Consider the following 15,911-nt stretch of genomic DNA (forward strand, 5'->3'; position numbering starts at 1 on the left):
CAAAATGTTCTGTGGGAGCCAGGATGGCCACACTTCATCTTTTATACTTCAGACATTATCAGGAGGGACCAGTCACTTGAGAAGGATATCATGTTTGGTAAAATGGAGGGTAAGAGAAAAAAAAGGAAGACCTCCAACTGACACAGTGGCAGCAGCAATGAGCTCAAATGTGAGGTTAGCACAGGACTGGGCAGTGCTTTGTTCTGTTGTGTCTGTCTTTATGAATGGGTATCAACTCAGTGGCACATAACAATAACATTTTCCCTCGTATCATATGAATAATACTGCATATTAACTTTATTATTTATTTATTTATTTTACTATTGGGATGTGGTGGAAAAAGTATTATTTTGTGTTAATTACAGAAAGAATTCTATTGCATAAAAGTTAGATAAAAGGTGTTATCAGTCTCCTATGTGCATAGTAAGGATCCCTGATAACATTGTTGTTGTTAGGTTCCATTGAGTTGGTACCGACTCATAGCAACCCTATGCATACCAGAATGAAACACTGCCCTGGTAGCATAGTTGTTTACAAATTGAGTTGTGAGCCACAAGGTCAGCAGTTTGAATCTACAAGTTGCTCCTTGGGGGAAAGATAAGACTTTAAGCTCCTGTAAAGATTTACATCCTCAGAAACCTTATACAGGGTCACTATGAGCCAGAATCGACTTCACAGCATACAACCAACACCACCATGTATACAGGGGGAGAGAGCAGTGTCTAATATGTGAGGTTCCTGTGTAATGAAACATGAACTGAGGTGTGTAAAAGTTCCAGTGATGGGATCTGTTGTATAGTTATTATTATTGCTAATGTTAAATACAGTCCAGTAGGTTCCTACTCATAGAAACATTGTAGAGGGTTTCTGAGACTTTAAATCTTTGTGGGAGCAAAAAGCCTCATCTTTCTCCCTTGGGGTGGCCAGTGGACTTGAACCACCAACATTGTGGTTCACAGTCCAGTGCTTATCCTATAGAGCCACTGCACTCTCCTGATAGCTAGTAGTACCTGTTATTTCATCTTATAGATTTTTATATAATTAGAACCTTAATCCTAACATTTAGTTTCCAGTATTATAACTTCTCAGTATGCTGTTAAAATGAATAATTTGGAAAATGTTATCTGAATACACAAGAAAAATTTACATTTAATAAAGTTTTTAGGATTAACATTTATATTTTGGAGACTACCAATCTCAAAATTTTAGAATTAGTATTAATATCTTCCTCCTGAGAGCAACTACAATATAGAACCAATTGCTTAATGAAGGTAAATAGATGGATAGATAGATAGATAGGCAGACAGATACATACATAATATATTGGGTATATGTATACCAAAAATTCAAACTTACTACCATCAAATTCAAGGTGCCATGGCTGACAAAAGAATCAATAGATCCATTTTGGAAGAAGTGCAGCGAGAGTGCTCCTTGGAGGCCAAGATGACCAAACTTTGTCCCTCATACTTTGGACATATTGTCAGGAGGGACCAGAATTTGGAGAAGGATATCATGTTTGGTAAGGTGGAGGGTCAGAGGAAAAGAGGAAGACCCCCAATGAGATGGATTGGCCAAGTGGCATCATTGATGGACTCAAGCATGACAACAATAGTGAGGTTTGCCCAGGATCAGACAGTATTTCGTTCTGCTGTGCATAAGGTCTCTATGGGTAGGTACCAACTTGATGGCACCTAAAAACAACAACAACAATCATCAAATTGATTCCAATTCAGAGCTACCCTTCTATAGGATAGAGTAGAATTGTTCTTATGGTTTCTGAGACTGTAAATCTTTTGGGGAGCAAGCCATATTATGTTTCTCAGTGGAGTGGCTGGTGGATTTGAACCACTGACCTTGTAGTCAGTAGTCTAATGCTTAACCCAGTGCACCACCAGGGATCCTGAGTGAGGCATATATATATATATAGATAGAGAGCATCCTGGTGTGGCACTATAGGATAAGCACTGGACTGCTAACTACAAGACTGGCTGTTCCAATACACCAGCTGCAACTTGGAAACCCTATTCAGGATCTCTATCAGTTAAAATTGACTGCATGGCACATAACTGTAATATATATAGTTAGATAGATGTAGATAAGAGATACATTGATATATAAAATCCTGCTAAATTTCCCTTTTTGTCAAGCAATTTTAAAGACTAATGTAAAAAAAAAAAACTAAAGACCACAACCTTAAGTATGGTTACAAATCAAGGTAAAGAGTACAAAAATCCTCACAACTATAACAACAAGCAACATTGTGATACATAGATGAAATATTGAAATTGTCAAGGATTTCATTTTGTTTGCATTCACAATCACCACCTGATGAATCAGCAGCAAAAAAAATCAAATTATTTATTGCATTGGGCAAATTTGTTGCAGAATACTTCTCTAAAGTGTTAAAAACCTAAGATGGTACTTTGAGGACCAAGACGTACTTAACCCAAACCAGGGAATTTTTTCAGTTGTCTCATATGCAAGTGAAAACTGGAAAATGAAAAGGAAGACTGAAGAACAGCTGATGCCTTTGAATTATGGTGTTGGTGAAGAATATTAACTATTCTGTGGACTGACAGAATAACAAACAAATATATCTTGGAAGCAATATAGCCAAAAAGCTCCTTAGAAATGAGGAAGGAGAGACTTAATCTCAAATACTTTGGACATGCTATCAGGAGGAGTCAGTTCCTGGAGGAGGATATTAGGCTTGGTAAGGTGGAAGCTAAGCAAACAGGAGACAAAAACCCCAACAAGCTGGATTGACACAGTTGCAGCAACAACGTACTCAAACATAATGATTGTGAAGATAGCGTAGGACTGCACAGTGTTTCCTTCTGTTGTGTGTAAGTTTGCTATGAATCAGAACCAACTTGAAGGCACCTAACAACAACACGTATAATTGATAGATGTGATGATGTAAAAATCAGAGCCAACTTGGAGCCAGGCTGCCCGTGCTATCAAAGTCTAACTGACACACCTGAATATTTCACTTTAATCTTTTTGAATATTGATCTTCTTATTTATAAAATGAGTGAAAACAAAACACAAAAAGTGGAGTTGTGAAAATTGACAAAATAAGCAAAGCACGTCAACGAGTCTCATGATTAATTTGTGAGAAAGATTACTCATAATACCTCAGGTAAAGATGCAAGTCAAGGCATTTAAGTATCTGACACTAGGTCGTATTATAGAATAGTGGCAACACAGGATAAGTTAGAAGGTCACCCAACATCTAGCAAATAGCTCTCACCATCAAGCTATAAAATACTTCTGGGTTTACACACACTTGAACTGCTGTTCTACATAGGAAATTTCACTAAGAAGATTAGGCACATTACTTGTTTCTGCTCTTCTGACTCTAGCAGTTCAGAATCTATATGCAAACCACTCCGCAATGTCAGACCAAGGTAATGTTTTGGCATAGCTAGATTTGTATGAAAAGCTAATTATTTTAATTAAAACTAACTGAAATACAAGTCTTAATAATTACATTACAATGAATTTAAAACCTAGCAAAAACAAATATCCCAGAGAAGAGTTTAATCAGATGAGGAATTTATTTGGTTATAGTTTAAAAGCATAACCTCTAAAATTGATACATACATATACTGTTACATACATGAGTACATATGGGCTTGTGTATGTCAGTACCTATAGATTGCTTTATCAACCACTTAGAATTAAGACCAGATAACAAGCCTTTACCCTTCTTTCTAAACTTTTCCTTTAAAAGCCCAGTTAGTTGAAACCATTTTCAAGGTTTCCCTGGGGAATTGTCTCTTGACGTTAGTGAAGTTGAACGCTAGATGTCACTGTGTAGCAATGTAATTTGGATTGCAAATGTATTTTTTGTGAGGCTGCAAATAAGGTATGTTATTATAAAAAGGTGTGCTGTCTTTAGAAAGGCTCAATCTTTCTCAGTAGTTTCTTATGCATTTATTTGGACAAAGTATTCTTGAAGTTTATTAACTGTGGAGTTTTATTTAAAATAAACACATGAATACAATATGTATATATTTTATACATCACAATTTTAATAGGAATGCTAGGAGTAGCAATCAATTTGATGGCAATGTGTTTGTTTCGGTTTATTATACTGCCCATTTTTCATGGCTGTGTACTATAGCAGTTGAAAGTAATTTAGACTGAAATCTTTAAGTCACTGATTCCCAAACTCTTTCCAATCCCTGATTCTCTTTTGAATTCCAGATTTCTCATCACATTGACCATCTTTATCTGGGTGTCTAACTTACACAACAAACTCACTGTTTGTGACATCTTTTCATCACTAGCCTCCCTATTTTCCTAACTGCCACACAATAACCAGTCCACAGAACCAGTTTCATGCTATAAAAATACTTGGCTGATTTTTTTACTTTTCTTTTTTGCAGCTTTGATGTCCTATGAGTCAGAATCCTGATCCATACTCATCAATGTCTTTTATAACACCAATCTCCTAACTGGTTTCTCAAATTCAAGTTGTTCTATTTTCATTTTAAAAACAAAATAAAATGAACAACAATTACAATGACAACAAGAAGAGCAGAATACTTTAGATACGCTCCTTTATGTAATTATCATTAAATATGGTGCCAGATACAAACTTCTTAGTATACGTCCTTAGTAGTTTTCTTGTTTGTCTTTGGTACATTATCCTATTTTATATTCCTAAGTCTTTGTATATACTGATGTCTCAGCCTGGAGTGTCTTTAATTCTCTCTTTCATGGTCCAATATGTTGCTTAAGACCCGAATCCAATATTTCTTTTTCTGTTCCTTGGAAGTTATTGCCTCTTCCTATCACCACTTAGTTTTTATATATTTAATTTATAATTATTTCATTATATTTCTATCATCACATTAGTTCATATGTCATGGCAGTGGGTGACATCTTTCTTTCTGCTACCTGGATAATATTTAAGACATTATAAAGTAAATGTATAAATTACATTTTTATATAACTTATGTGGTTGTAGTTAAGTGCCGTTGAGTTGGCTCCAGTTCAAAGCAACCCAGTATAGAGATTCCAGGGAGTGGGTAGTGACCTTGAACTGCCAACCTTGTGGTTCAAGCCTATCATGTAGTCCAGTGCACTAACCCATAGTCCTACACCAAGACAATGCCAGGGAAAAGAAAACACACACACACACTCAACTGGTGTCAGGCAGATTCCAACTCATTTGATTCCATATGTTCCAGAATAGAAGTGGTCCATAGGTTTGTTTGTTTTTTAACTGTAATTTTTACTGAAGAAGATCAATAGGACTTTCTTTTTTAAAATCTCTTGCCTACTTCAGATTGACAATCTTTAGGTTAGTTGTTGTTAGGTGCCATCGATTCAGTTCCAGCTCTTAGTGATCCTATGCAAACAGAAACACTGTCCAGCCCATTGCTGCCACCACTATGTCAGTCTATCTTGTACAGGGTCTTCCTTTTTTAATGACCATCCACTATAGCAAGCATGATGTTATTCTCCAGAGACTGGGCCCTTAAGTCCAAAGAAAGAGAGATAAAGTATTACCATCCTGACTTCTAAGGAGCACTCTGGTTGTATTGTTTTCAACACAAACCCAGTCTGACACCATGGCACCTTCAATAATCTCCTCCACCACCACAACTCAAATGCATCAATTCAACTATGGCTTCCTTATTCATTGTCCAACTTTCACATGCATATTAGGTTAGGAGTTAAGCACAAAGCATTTGTGACACCTAGGGACTTCTATAGCATACAATATATAATGCCTATTGCTGCTAAATATATTCCAATTTACAATGACTTTATAAGACAGAGTAGGATTTCCAAGTTTTTAAATCTTTAAGAAAGCAAACTGTCCCATCTTTCCTTCACAGAGCAGCCAGTGGTTCTGAACCACCAACTTTTGGTATAGTAACCAAGTGCTCAGCCACTGCACTACCAGTTGTTGTTGTTAAGCACCATTAAGTTGGTTCCAGCTCATCACAACCCTCTATAGGGTTTCACTGCTCCTTATAATACAAAATGTTGTGGTTCGTGTCAAGTGCCTTTGACTTGGTTCCAACTCATAGCGACACTGTATAGGGTTTCCAAGGAGTAGCTGGTGAGTTTGAACTACCAACCTTGTGATTCAAACCAACCTTGTAGTCCAGTAGTGTTTTATCCCACAATGCCACACCAGGGATCTGTAATATAGTATAAAATACTACCCTCTAATTTTGAATTTTGAATTGAAATTTAACTAAAGCTAAAATGGGAAATTCAGTCAATATGCTAACACACACCGTATTCCATAGAGAGGTATAAGATTTTGAGGCTGATTGAAAAAGAGGAACAGATAGCCAGTTGCATGACTCATCACTCTTAACCCATCTGATGATATTAAAGGTTGGAAAAAGTTGGAGTTGGAGCAAGATCTTTCTAACATGAATTTTGATTTATCATTGAGGAATGAGGGTGCTCTCCCTTTTATCTCTATTCAGAGAAAAGATATTTCAGAAATCATTAGGAAGGTTTGATATTTGAAGTTTGTTTGGGGGGAGTATAAAAGCTCCTAATGGTGAGAAATGGGAGGCAGCCACTGTGACAGGTGAGTAAGCAGAGGTTGATAATTTGGGCAAAGGATGTGAAATTACTCCCAGAACAAAAGTTATGGGTCTGAATTAGAGAACAAATGTGTGCTAGTCTAAATCTTGTCCAAGAGGGTTTCATAGAGGATTGTTGTTGTTGTTGTTAAGTGTCGTTGAGTTGTTCCAACCTACAGGGACCCTATATAGGGTTTCCAAAAAGCTGCTGGTAAGTTTGAACTGCCAACTTTGCAGTTTAAACCTTAATTAAGAGATTAGAGTACACTGGATACATACATTCTGAGGAAAGAAATAGAAGTAACCAAGGGGAAAGGTTACTCAGCTAGTATGTTTTAGCTCTAAGCCTTCCCTTCTTCTACGTTCTCTCTGTGATCACAGTCCTAGTGCTGCAGACTACATCTTTCATTTGATAGCTGGCACCCTGATAGATTGTACCAACATGACTACAAAGGGTGAATACAAAAGTGTAGGTGGAATCAAGGATTAAATTAATTCTTCTTGTTCATTGTTCATGTCAACAGTATTTTGTTATTGAGTAGAGTTAAATTTCAGTTTCCAGTTGTCTCCATAGTCCTATAACCAGAATTGTCATTTGTTTTCCTCACAGATACTATCAGCAGTAGCAATTCACTTCAAAGGACTGAGTCCAAACTCTATGGGATCCCTAACTTAAGCTCTTCAAGTATCAGCACTGGCTGGGCAGTACCCTTTCCTCATAGAACTGATTTCCAGATCTGAGTGGTTTCTCCTTCAAGCATCTATGTTTTCATAACCCTGATCTCATTTTTTTTTTTTTTAATACTGCATTCCTAGGAAAATTAACTTCTTCCTATATTAGCCATTTCTGTGTTACTTCAATTCTATTTTTATTTATCATTATTTATTTATTTTGCCTTTAATTCCCTTGACAACTGTTTAAACCAGATCCCAGATCAAATTTTCTCTGCAGTAATGACCATTGTTTTTGATGTTTTCCTGTCTGGACACTGATTTGATAAAAAATGGGGCTACATTCCCCATATCAAGAGAGTTGTTGTACATGTAAATCCTCAGAGATAGTTATCATTCTAAAGATCCCTCCCAAACATTGCAAGAGAGAGAGTATGTCAGATTTAAACATTCATTGTGCCTAAGAGTATGTGGATGCCAAGTCATAAAATAATTTGCCAAGTAAGCACTTTCTTAGTGTCCTCAAACACCTCATTTTATTCCCTAACTTTCCAATCCTGAAAGAGTCTGGCATTATTATAAATCGTGTTGAAGAGGGTTGGTAGCTGCAAGTAGAGAAAGATTTAGGAAGCCAATCACAGTAATAAGTCTAGCTGGGTAATGGTAGAACTTCAATTTTATAAGTTTTCAGACTTGACTACCAAATATGTATTATTCATTCAATTGCTACATTGTTTTTGAGATATCAAGTAACCTGTTTTTTGTTTGTTTCAACCACAATGTGATAAAAAAAATTTTCATGAAGCCTGTATAAATTTCACCTGGTAAAAAAAGCCAGAACTAGATTACCAAGTAGGTTTACAGGGAGCATGGGAGACACAAATAGCCCGTATTAAGGATACTTAGCTCAGAGGACCGGGCCAAGTAGGACAGCAGTTACATTTTTATTGGCTCCACTAGCCTGAAGAAGTTGTCCTAGTTGGCCCCAGAACTCTGTCTACTGTGAGACACTCATGTAACCTCACATGCTTACCTCAAGTAGAGGTGTTGCCCATCATAGCCTCATATTTTTAACTGATCTGTCTGTCCACACCTCTGGAATGGGGACTCCTAAGAGCAATATATGTGTTGTGCTTACCATTTTATTGCCAGTAGAAAACACAAGATCTGGCAAATGCTAAGTTCTCAATGCAGATTTGTGGATTGATAAGCACCATTAATCAAACCAGTGGTTGTCAAATCCACTCTGAATCATGGTGAACTATAGGTGTCATATAAGAACTATGCTCATAGGGCTTTTGATGACTGAATTTTCAGAAGTAAATTGTCAAGCCTTTCTCCCAACATGCCTCGGGGTGGGTTTGAACTTCCAGCCTATTGCTAATAGGACAGTTCATTGATCCTTTGTACCTACCATGGACTACAAGGCTTGTCAATAGTCAGGTGAAAGACAGGTTAAAGACAGAAATCAGGATAAGGAGGTAGACGTTAATACTGATCTTGCATTAGGGGGATGTCCAGAGACCCAGGGGTATGTGAGGAAAGAATTAAGTGTATAACAGAGGGAATTAGGGAAGAGACCACCTTGCAGGCTGGTACAGCGCTGTAGCATAGTGGGCCTGTGTGGAGTGGTGGGTGGGCAGGAATGATAGGAGGCTGTCACTGGTGATTTTACCAGGAAAAAGGCTGAAATGGATAAAAATAGCAAGCAATATATTTCCATCTCTCTCTTATTTAACTCTCTTTCATTCGTAGAGCCGGGGGCAATCTTAATAGGGTTATGCCATGTCGAGGAACAAGTTGTTTTTTGGAGGGCGGAGGGAGAGATGGGAGCACTTCAGTGTCCTGAAATCCTGGCTAGCTCTGCTTTCTCTGCCCTCTCTCCGGAACTGTTTTTTCTCCCCTGCTCTCTGAAAGCCTTATTGATTTCTCAAAGTGAACTCATCAGCCCACGGTTTCCTCAACCCTCAGAGGAGCTTTAATTTCCTCTGACGTGGCCTCTGTCTTGTTTCCCCTCCCCCAGGAGCCCTGGGATTTTTACATTTCAAATACTTGACAGCTGGGTGAACTTTTGCTTCCGCCTGAAGAAGGACTTTTTAGATTTCACAATGGGATGCCAGTGGTGCCAGGGCTATTTTCTCTCCAGCTGTGAGAGGGGCTTTTTAAAATGACTCAGAGAATCTGCTGTCCAGCTGCCGCACCTCGCCCTCACAAGGACTCTGCATTTTAAACAGTAGCCATGCTCACTGCCTCTAGAAGGGCTCATTTATGGAACTGACACAGATGTACCACCCCTCCCCTGACCCTCAGTCCATCCCACAGAGGCCTTCCGTTCAGGCAGGTGAGTCATGGACTGACATCACTGCACGTGTGGACTTCGAAGTTGGATCTGAAAGTGAGTGCCCTCAGTTGTCCCAGGGTTGTCCCAACTCATCCTGGACCCTTATCTGTGTACCTAGGCTAAGTATCCATACTAGTGCCCTCACTTGTCCCAGCATCCAGATCCTCTTAGACTCTGTCCTAAGGAATATGGCTCTCTGACATAGTGCTTAAAGGCATGTTTCTGGATACACACTAAATTTTGAAAGAGTGACAAATGAACCTGCACACATCTGGATGAATGACATGAGTCTACCTATAGTTGGATGACTTTTGACGTCACCTAGCTTCTACCCACAAATCCATGGGCTTTCTCACTTCAGTGCTTTTGCTCACCCTAGTCCCTGGTTTGAAAACCGCTGCATTATACTATTTATGCTACTGCCTGTTGAAATTGCATCCATCATCCAAGTCCTAGTTTGTATGGGCCTGCCATCCAAATGCCTTTCTCCTTTTGCATAGCCATTTGTGTTTTGCTTCACTTTTAATAACAATAGCATCAATTCATAATTATTGCATTTCTACCAAGTGTTGGGTGCTGTGCTAAAGCATTTGAATTAATCTCATTTAATCCCCTCAACACTAATGCCATTACAATCTTCATTTTATACACAGATAAACTAAGGCACAGAAATCTACCAAGTTAGTTAGTCGCTAGCAGAGCTATGAATGATCCCAGGCAGGATTACTCTTTCACCACTTGATACCTTGTGAACTTGGACTACAATTAGGGGGAATTTGTAGAGTGATAGAATTATCAACTTCCATGTGGTAGGCCAGGTTCAATTCTCTCTTAGTGAGACTTATGTGCAGACAAAGTAACCATCAGTTGGTGACTTTGAAATTTGCCTGATACTGTTACGCTAAACACATTTCAAGGGAAATTCCAGATGAAAACAGGGTAGGAATAAAGAACTGGTAATCTGCTTCCAAAAATATCAGTCAATAAAAACACTAGGCATCCCAATAGCCCTATCCCATTGTGCATGGGTCACCATGAGTCAGGCGCCAACTTGACAGCAGTTAAGTGCAATTGATTAAAATGACCTTGAAGACGGGTCCCAGAATTGTTCACTTTTGAGTACTTTACAGTGCTTAATCTTGAAGACAAGGCGCTCTGGTAGTGTAGTGGTTATGAATCAGGCTGCTAATCTCATGGTCAGCAGTTCGAAACTACCAGCTGTTCTGCAGGAGAAAGATGAGGCTTTCTGCTCCCATAAAGATTTACAATCTTGGAAACCCTGTACAGGGTCGTTATGAGTCAGAACCGACTCCATGGCACATAGCAACAACAACAACAATCATGTAGACAGGAAGGGATAAAAGATGATTGAAAGAACCAAAAGGAAATGTATTGAGCACCTGGATTGAGAATTACATTGAGAACTATATTAGGAATTGCAACTTCAGATATGTGATTTAATCCATCCAGAACTCTAGCAAGGACAGTTTTAGCATCTTCATGTGACACTGTGGGATAAAGCACTGGAAAAAAAGATTGGTTTGAACTACAAGTTAGGTGATTCAAACTCACCAGCCACTCCTCAGTAAACTTATACAGGGTCGCTATGAGTGAGACTGATATAATGTCACTTAAAAACAACAAATAGATTTGGTTGTACTGAACTGACAGGAGGGGATACTGTATTAAAGCTCCTATTGCTTATTATTTGCTACTTTTATTAGTCTACTTTGTGAGCTGCTTTTATAGTGAATTTCTTTGAGTGATGATGGGTCTGTACTGTTATAATCTCCTTTCCCTCTTGTTTCCTTTCATCTAGTAGAATCTATTCACAGGATCATAGTAAATTTTCTGTTGTCTCAACATTGCTTTAGTGTTTATGAAACTTATTTACTCTTCACACAACTATTGCTATTCAAAATTTACAAATAAGGAAACAGACATACAAGGAAGTAAAGTTTCTATTAAAAACAGAGAAAGGGCAGAAAGTTATTCATGTACCCTGGAGGTCTCCAACTCATGGACCTAATTTGACCAAGATATATGTTTTCTTTAGACCACATGATGTCTTCTTTTAGAAAATAGGATTAATTAAATGTGTTTAAAATATGGATGTTTTACATGAATAAGATTCAACTTTTCAGTCTCTGTAGACAGAGTATCGATGATCATGCTATATTCAGTCTTCATATTTCCATGCCACTATCAGCTAACCTTGATTAATCCCTGACCACATTACATTAAATTAAATTTGTCTCAGTGTCACACCATTCCTCTGCCCCCCATCCCATCCTGCTCCAGTCTGTTTTACTGATTCACAATCTCTGCTGGCTCTTAGAGACACTGACTTTGTATGACAAAAAAAGAGAGCAATCTTTAAGGAATGCATTTAGGACTTCCTTGAGTCATAATCTGTGGGATACATCTCTTGAGCTCTGAATTCTGAGAGATTTCAAGACCAAGTAAGCTATTATTGTTTGTTATTCAGTATCTTGGAAATAGTTTTGACTCATAGTGACCCTGTATAGGGTTTCCAAAAGTTTTAAATTTTCATGGGTACAGAAAGTCTCATCCTTCTCCCACATGTAGGCTATAAGAGAAAGATCTAAAAATGGTTGCTGTGGTACAGTGAATTGCCTTGATGTTGCTTTTCTATTCAGTCTTCATAACTCCCACCAAATATTTAGACTGGACCATGCAAATAAGATGCGTGGGACTCTAATGTGGGAATTGATTGATTTTGCTGTGCTAGGTTTAAAATGAGCCATCTCAGAAGCAGGTATGGAACAGCTCATAATTATCAAGAACAAAGAGCCACAAGTAGAACATGTCTTTTAAACCTTGAGATTCCTGCATGGGAAGACAGCAGCAGCAGAGGTGGCAACAGAAGCAGCAACAAGGAAAGACAGAGCAACAAACTTCTAGGTACGCAGACTGAGTGAGTCTGAGTGCCTTCAAGCAGAGGCTGACTTGCAGAATGGAGTATGTTTTGGACATTTATTAACATGGTTAAATGAGTTTATAACACTGGCCTGAGCAGGGCAGGGGCCCAAAGGCTATGTGGTTGAAAGGTAGGTGTGCTTGAAATATGAATGAAGAGACACTCCTGACCAGAGGACTGCTGTATCTTGAGTTGTTTCTCATTTTAAATTGTATGGTGTCAATCTCCCAAGTATACCCCATAATTGTACATATTCTCTATGTGTTCTGTGTGATCATTGCAGCAGATTATGAAACTCAAATGAAAAGTAGAGTGCTATGAGAGATTGGTGTGAGAAAAAAGTAGGTAGGGGCTTGTATAACTGCTACCTCATAAGAATTTATTTTGGGTTGGTGATGGTGATTCTTCTCTTCCTCCCTTGTGAAATTGGAGGAGGTCAGACATGGCTCCACACAAATTTAACATTTACCTATAAGAAAACCACATAACAATTTCCACAGATGTAGCAAAAGAACTTTCATGGTCAAAGATTCTCAGGAGCTGTGCTTAAGATTAAAGACATTGCAATATGAAAAGAAACAAGAAATGAAAACTGCTAAAATATAAGTAAATAAAATTATCTTTATGTGGATTTTTTTTGCATAGAAAATCCAAGAGACTTTGTAAGCTTAGCATTTATGGAAGACTTTGTATTTATTTAACAACTATTTATTTTCAGTGGTTCATTTAAGTGTTAAGGACATAGAAATGAAGAATAGAGAAACTCCAGGCCTTATAGGGCTACTCTTCTATTTGTTTTAAAGTATATTTATAATGTGCTTCTTGGTAATAAATACTCTGGAGAGCAATAAATAAAAATAAGCTTTTTAATGTATGTTTCAAAAACGTATGACTGTCAGAGAAAGCGTCATAACTAGGATGACATCTGAGCAGAGCCCCGAAAGGAGCTAGAGTATAGCTGGGAGAGGTCATAACAGGTGAGAGAATAACAAATGTTATTGTTCTGGACCAGATGCATGCGCAGTATGTTTGGTAACATCAAGGAAGATTGTGAAGCACAATGAGGCAGTGAAGTAGGAGGCAGTATGAGGTCAGAGAAGTAACCTGATGCCAAATCACATAAGGACTAATGTTATTGTTGTTGTTAGATGCCATAGAGTCAGCATGGTGACCCATGTACCATTGAACAAAACACTGTCTAGTGTTGGGTCAGCCCTGTGATTGACTGTGGCTCAGATAATGTTCCATTGTGATCCATAGGGTTTTCATTAATTACTTTTCAGAAGTAGATTGTCAGGAGTATTTTCCCTAGTCCCTCTCAGTTAGAAAACTTTGCTGAAACCTCGTCAATAACAGGACCACACAAGCCACCTCTGACTGACAGGTGATGACTACACATCAGGTTCCTGGGCCAGTTGTCAAGCCCAGGTCTCCCACATGGATCCAACAATGTCTGAAGACCTAGTAGATTCTTATAAAGAGTTGTCTTACTCTAAATCATTTAAGGACTGTTGGTGATATTTTAGTAGTGTGTAGTGTGATATGTTTAAGATTGCTCTGTCATCTGTGCTAAGATTATACAAGGGTAATTGCAGAAACAGTAAATCAATTAAGATGTCATTGCAGTAATCTGGAAGAGAAACGACTATGACCTGGACCAGTCTTAATGCTGAATTACCAGAATTCCCTTAAGATTTAAGGTATTCATTACCTTACTTCCAAACTGTTGGGTACTGATGACTAACAGTTACGTTCATCGCCATAAATTGAAATTGGGCAAGGAAAAATGAAGACTGAAGAAGAATTGATATCTTTGAATTATAGTGTTGGTTAAGAATATTAAATACACCTTGGACTACCAGAAGAATGAACAAATCTGTATTGGAAGTACAGTCAGAATGCTTCTTGTAAGTAAGGATGACTCATTTCTAAAAGACATTTCAAAAATCTATTTTATTGATGTGTTAAGTGATTTATAACAGGAAAATGGAAGACAGGAAGGAATCTTCTTATATGAAGTATTCCAAATATTCACAATAGTATCAAAGAATACAGCAAACAGTGATATATAGCTTTTTTCCATCCCTCCCCACACTGAAGAATGCAGGGTACCCACATGCAATCAATACTATTATTATATAGGTGTTACTGTGAATTAAAAATCGACTTGATGGCAGCTAGCAAGCACTAGCCCATAACCAATATGTGGCATTGTTTTTAATACTATTTTAAAGTTCAGATCAATGGTATCACATTTTATGTATAATGTTGATGCCTGCTGATTTTGCTCAACATTTTGTTTTTGAGATTTATCCATTTTAATACAAACTGCTATATTCTAACAGCTATAAATAATTTTACCATCATTTATGTGTCCTCATGTTGATGGATAATTGAGTCATTTTCTTTAGTCTATGTTACAAAAAAGAAATGCTGCAATTGATACACTTTTCCTTTGTGTACAGTATGTGAATATCCTAGGTATTTATTTATTAAAGCTTCTGAGGTACAGATATGCATTAATGTCTTAATTTCTCATCTCCTTTCCTAGTTCCTTCTCATCTCCTTGATCTCTAATTACTGGTGTAATCTAGATTTAAGTCTTGACACTACTTCTCATTTATAAACCAAAACAAACCATTGAGTTCATTCTAATTCAGAGTATAGACTGACCCATAGGATTTTCCAGGATGCAAATCTTTTTGCAAACAGACTCTTCTCATTTCCCTCACCAACTTTTCACATCACATCCAAGTATTTCACCACTGCACCACTGGGCTCCTATACCTTTTCATCTCTCAAACTCAAAGTCACTGCCATCAAGTCAATTCCAACTTATAATGACATTTTATAGGGATTTCAAGACTACAAATCTGTAAAAGATCAGAAAGCCTCATCTGTTTCCCATAGAGAAGCTAGTGGGTTTGAATTGCTTACCTTGGGGTTAGAAGTCCAGTGTTTATCATACAGCACTAACCACACTCAAATATTAGGGAATGTAACCTAGTGTCATAGTCCCCAGGTAGTGCAAATGGTAAACATTTAGTTGCTAACCAAAAGGTTGAAGGTTTGAGTTCACCTAGAGATGCATCACAAGAAAGGACCAAAAACTCAGTCATTGAAAACCATAGGGAGCAAGGTGACAAACATAAGGTCATTATGAGCTGAATGAACATAATAACATCTAGATGATTAATCTAGTATCATGTCTTTTTTTTTTTCTTTTCTTTTTTAAAAATGTTTTTATTGTGAATTGAGTAAAAGTTTTCAGGGCAGATCATCAGTTTTACATTCAACAAATCATACACCTTGTTTCATTACAATGATTATAATCCTCTCCATGTACCAACAGTATTTTTCTCAATTCATTTTAGCTCTTTTTTTTTTTTTT

Source organism: Chrysochloris asiatica, unplaced genomic scaffold (genome assembly GCF_000296735.1).
Source record: "Chrysochloris asiatica unplaced genomic scaffold, ChrAsi1.0 scaffold00058, whole genome shotgun sequence".
Taxonomy (NCBI): domain Eukaryota; kingdom Metazoa; phylum Chordata; class Mammalia; order Afrosoricida; family Chrysochloridae; genus Chrysochloris; species Chrysochloris asiatica.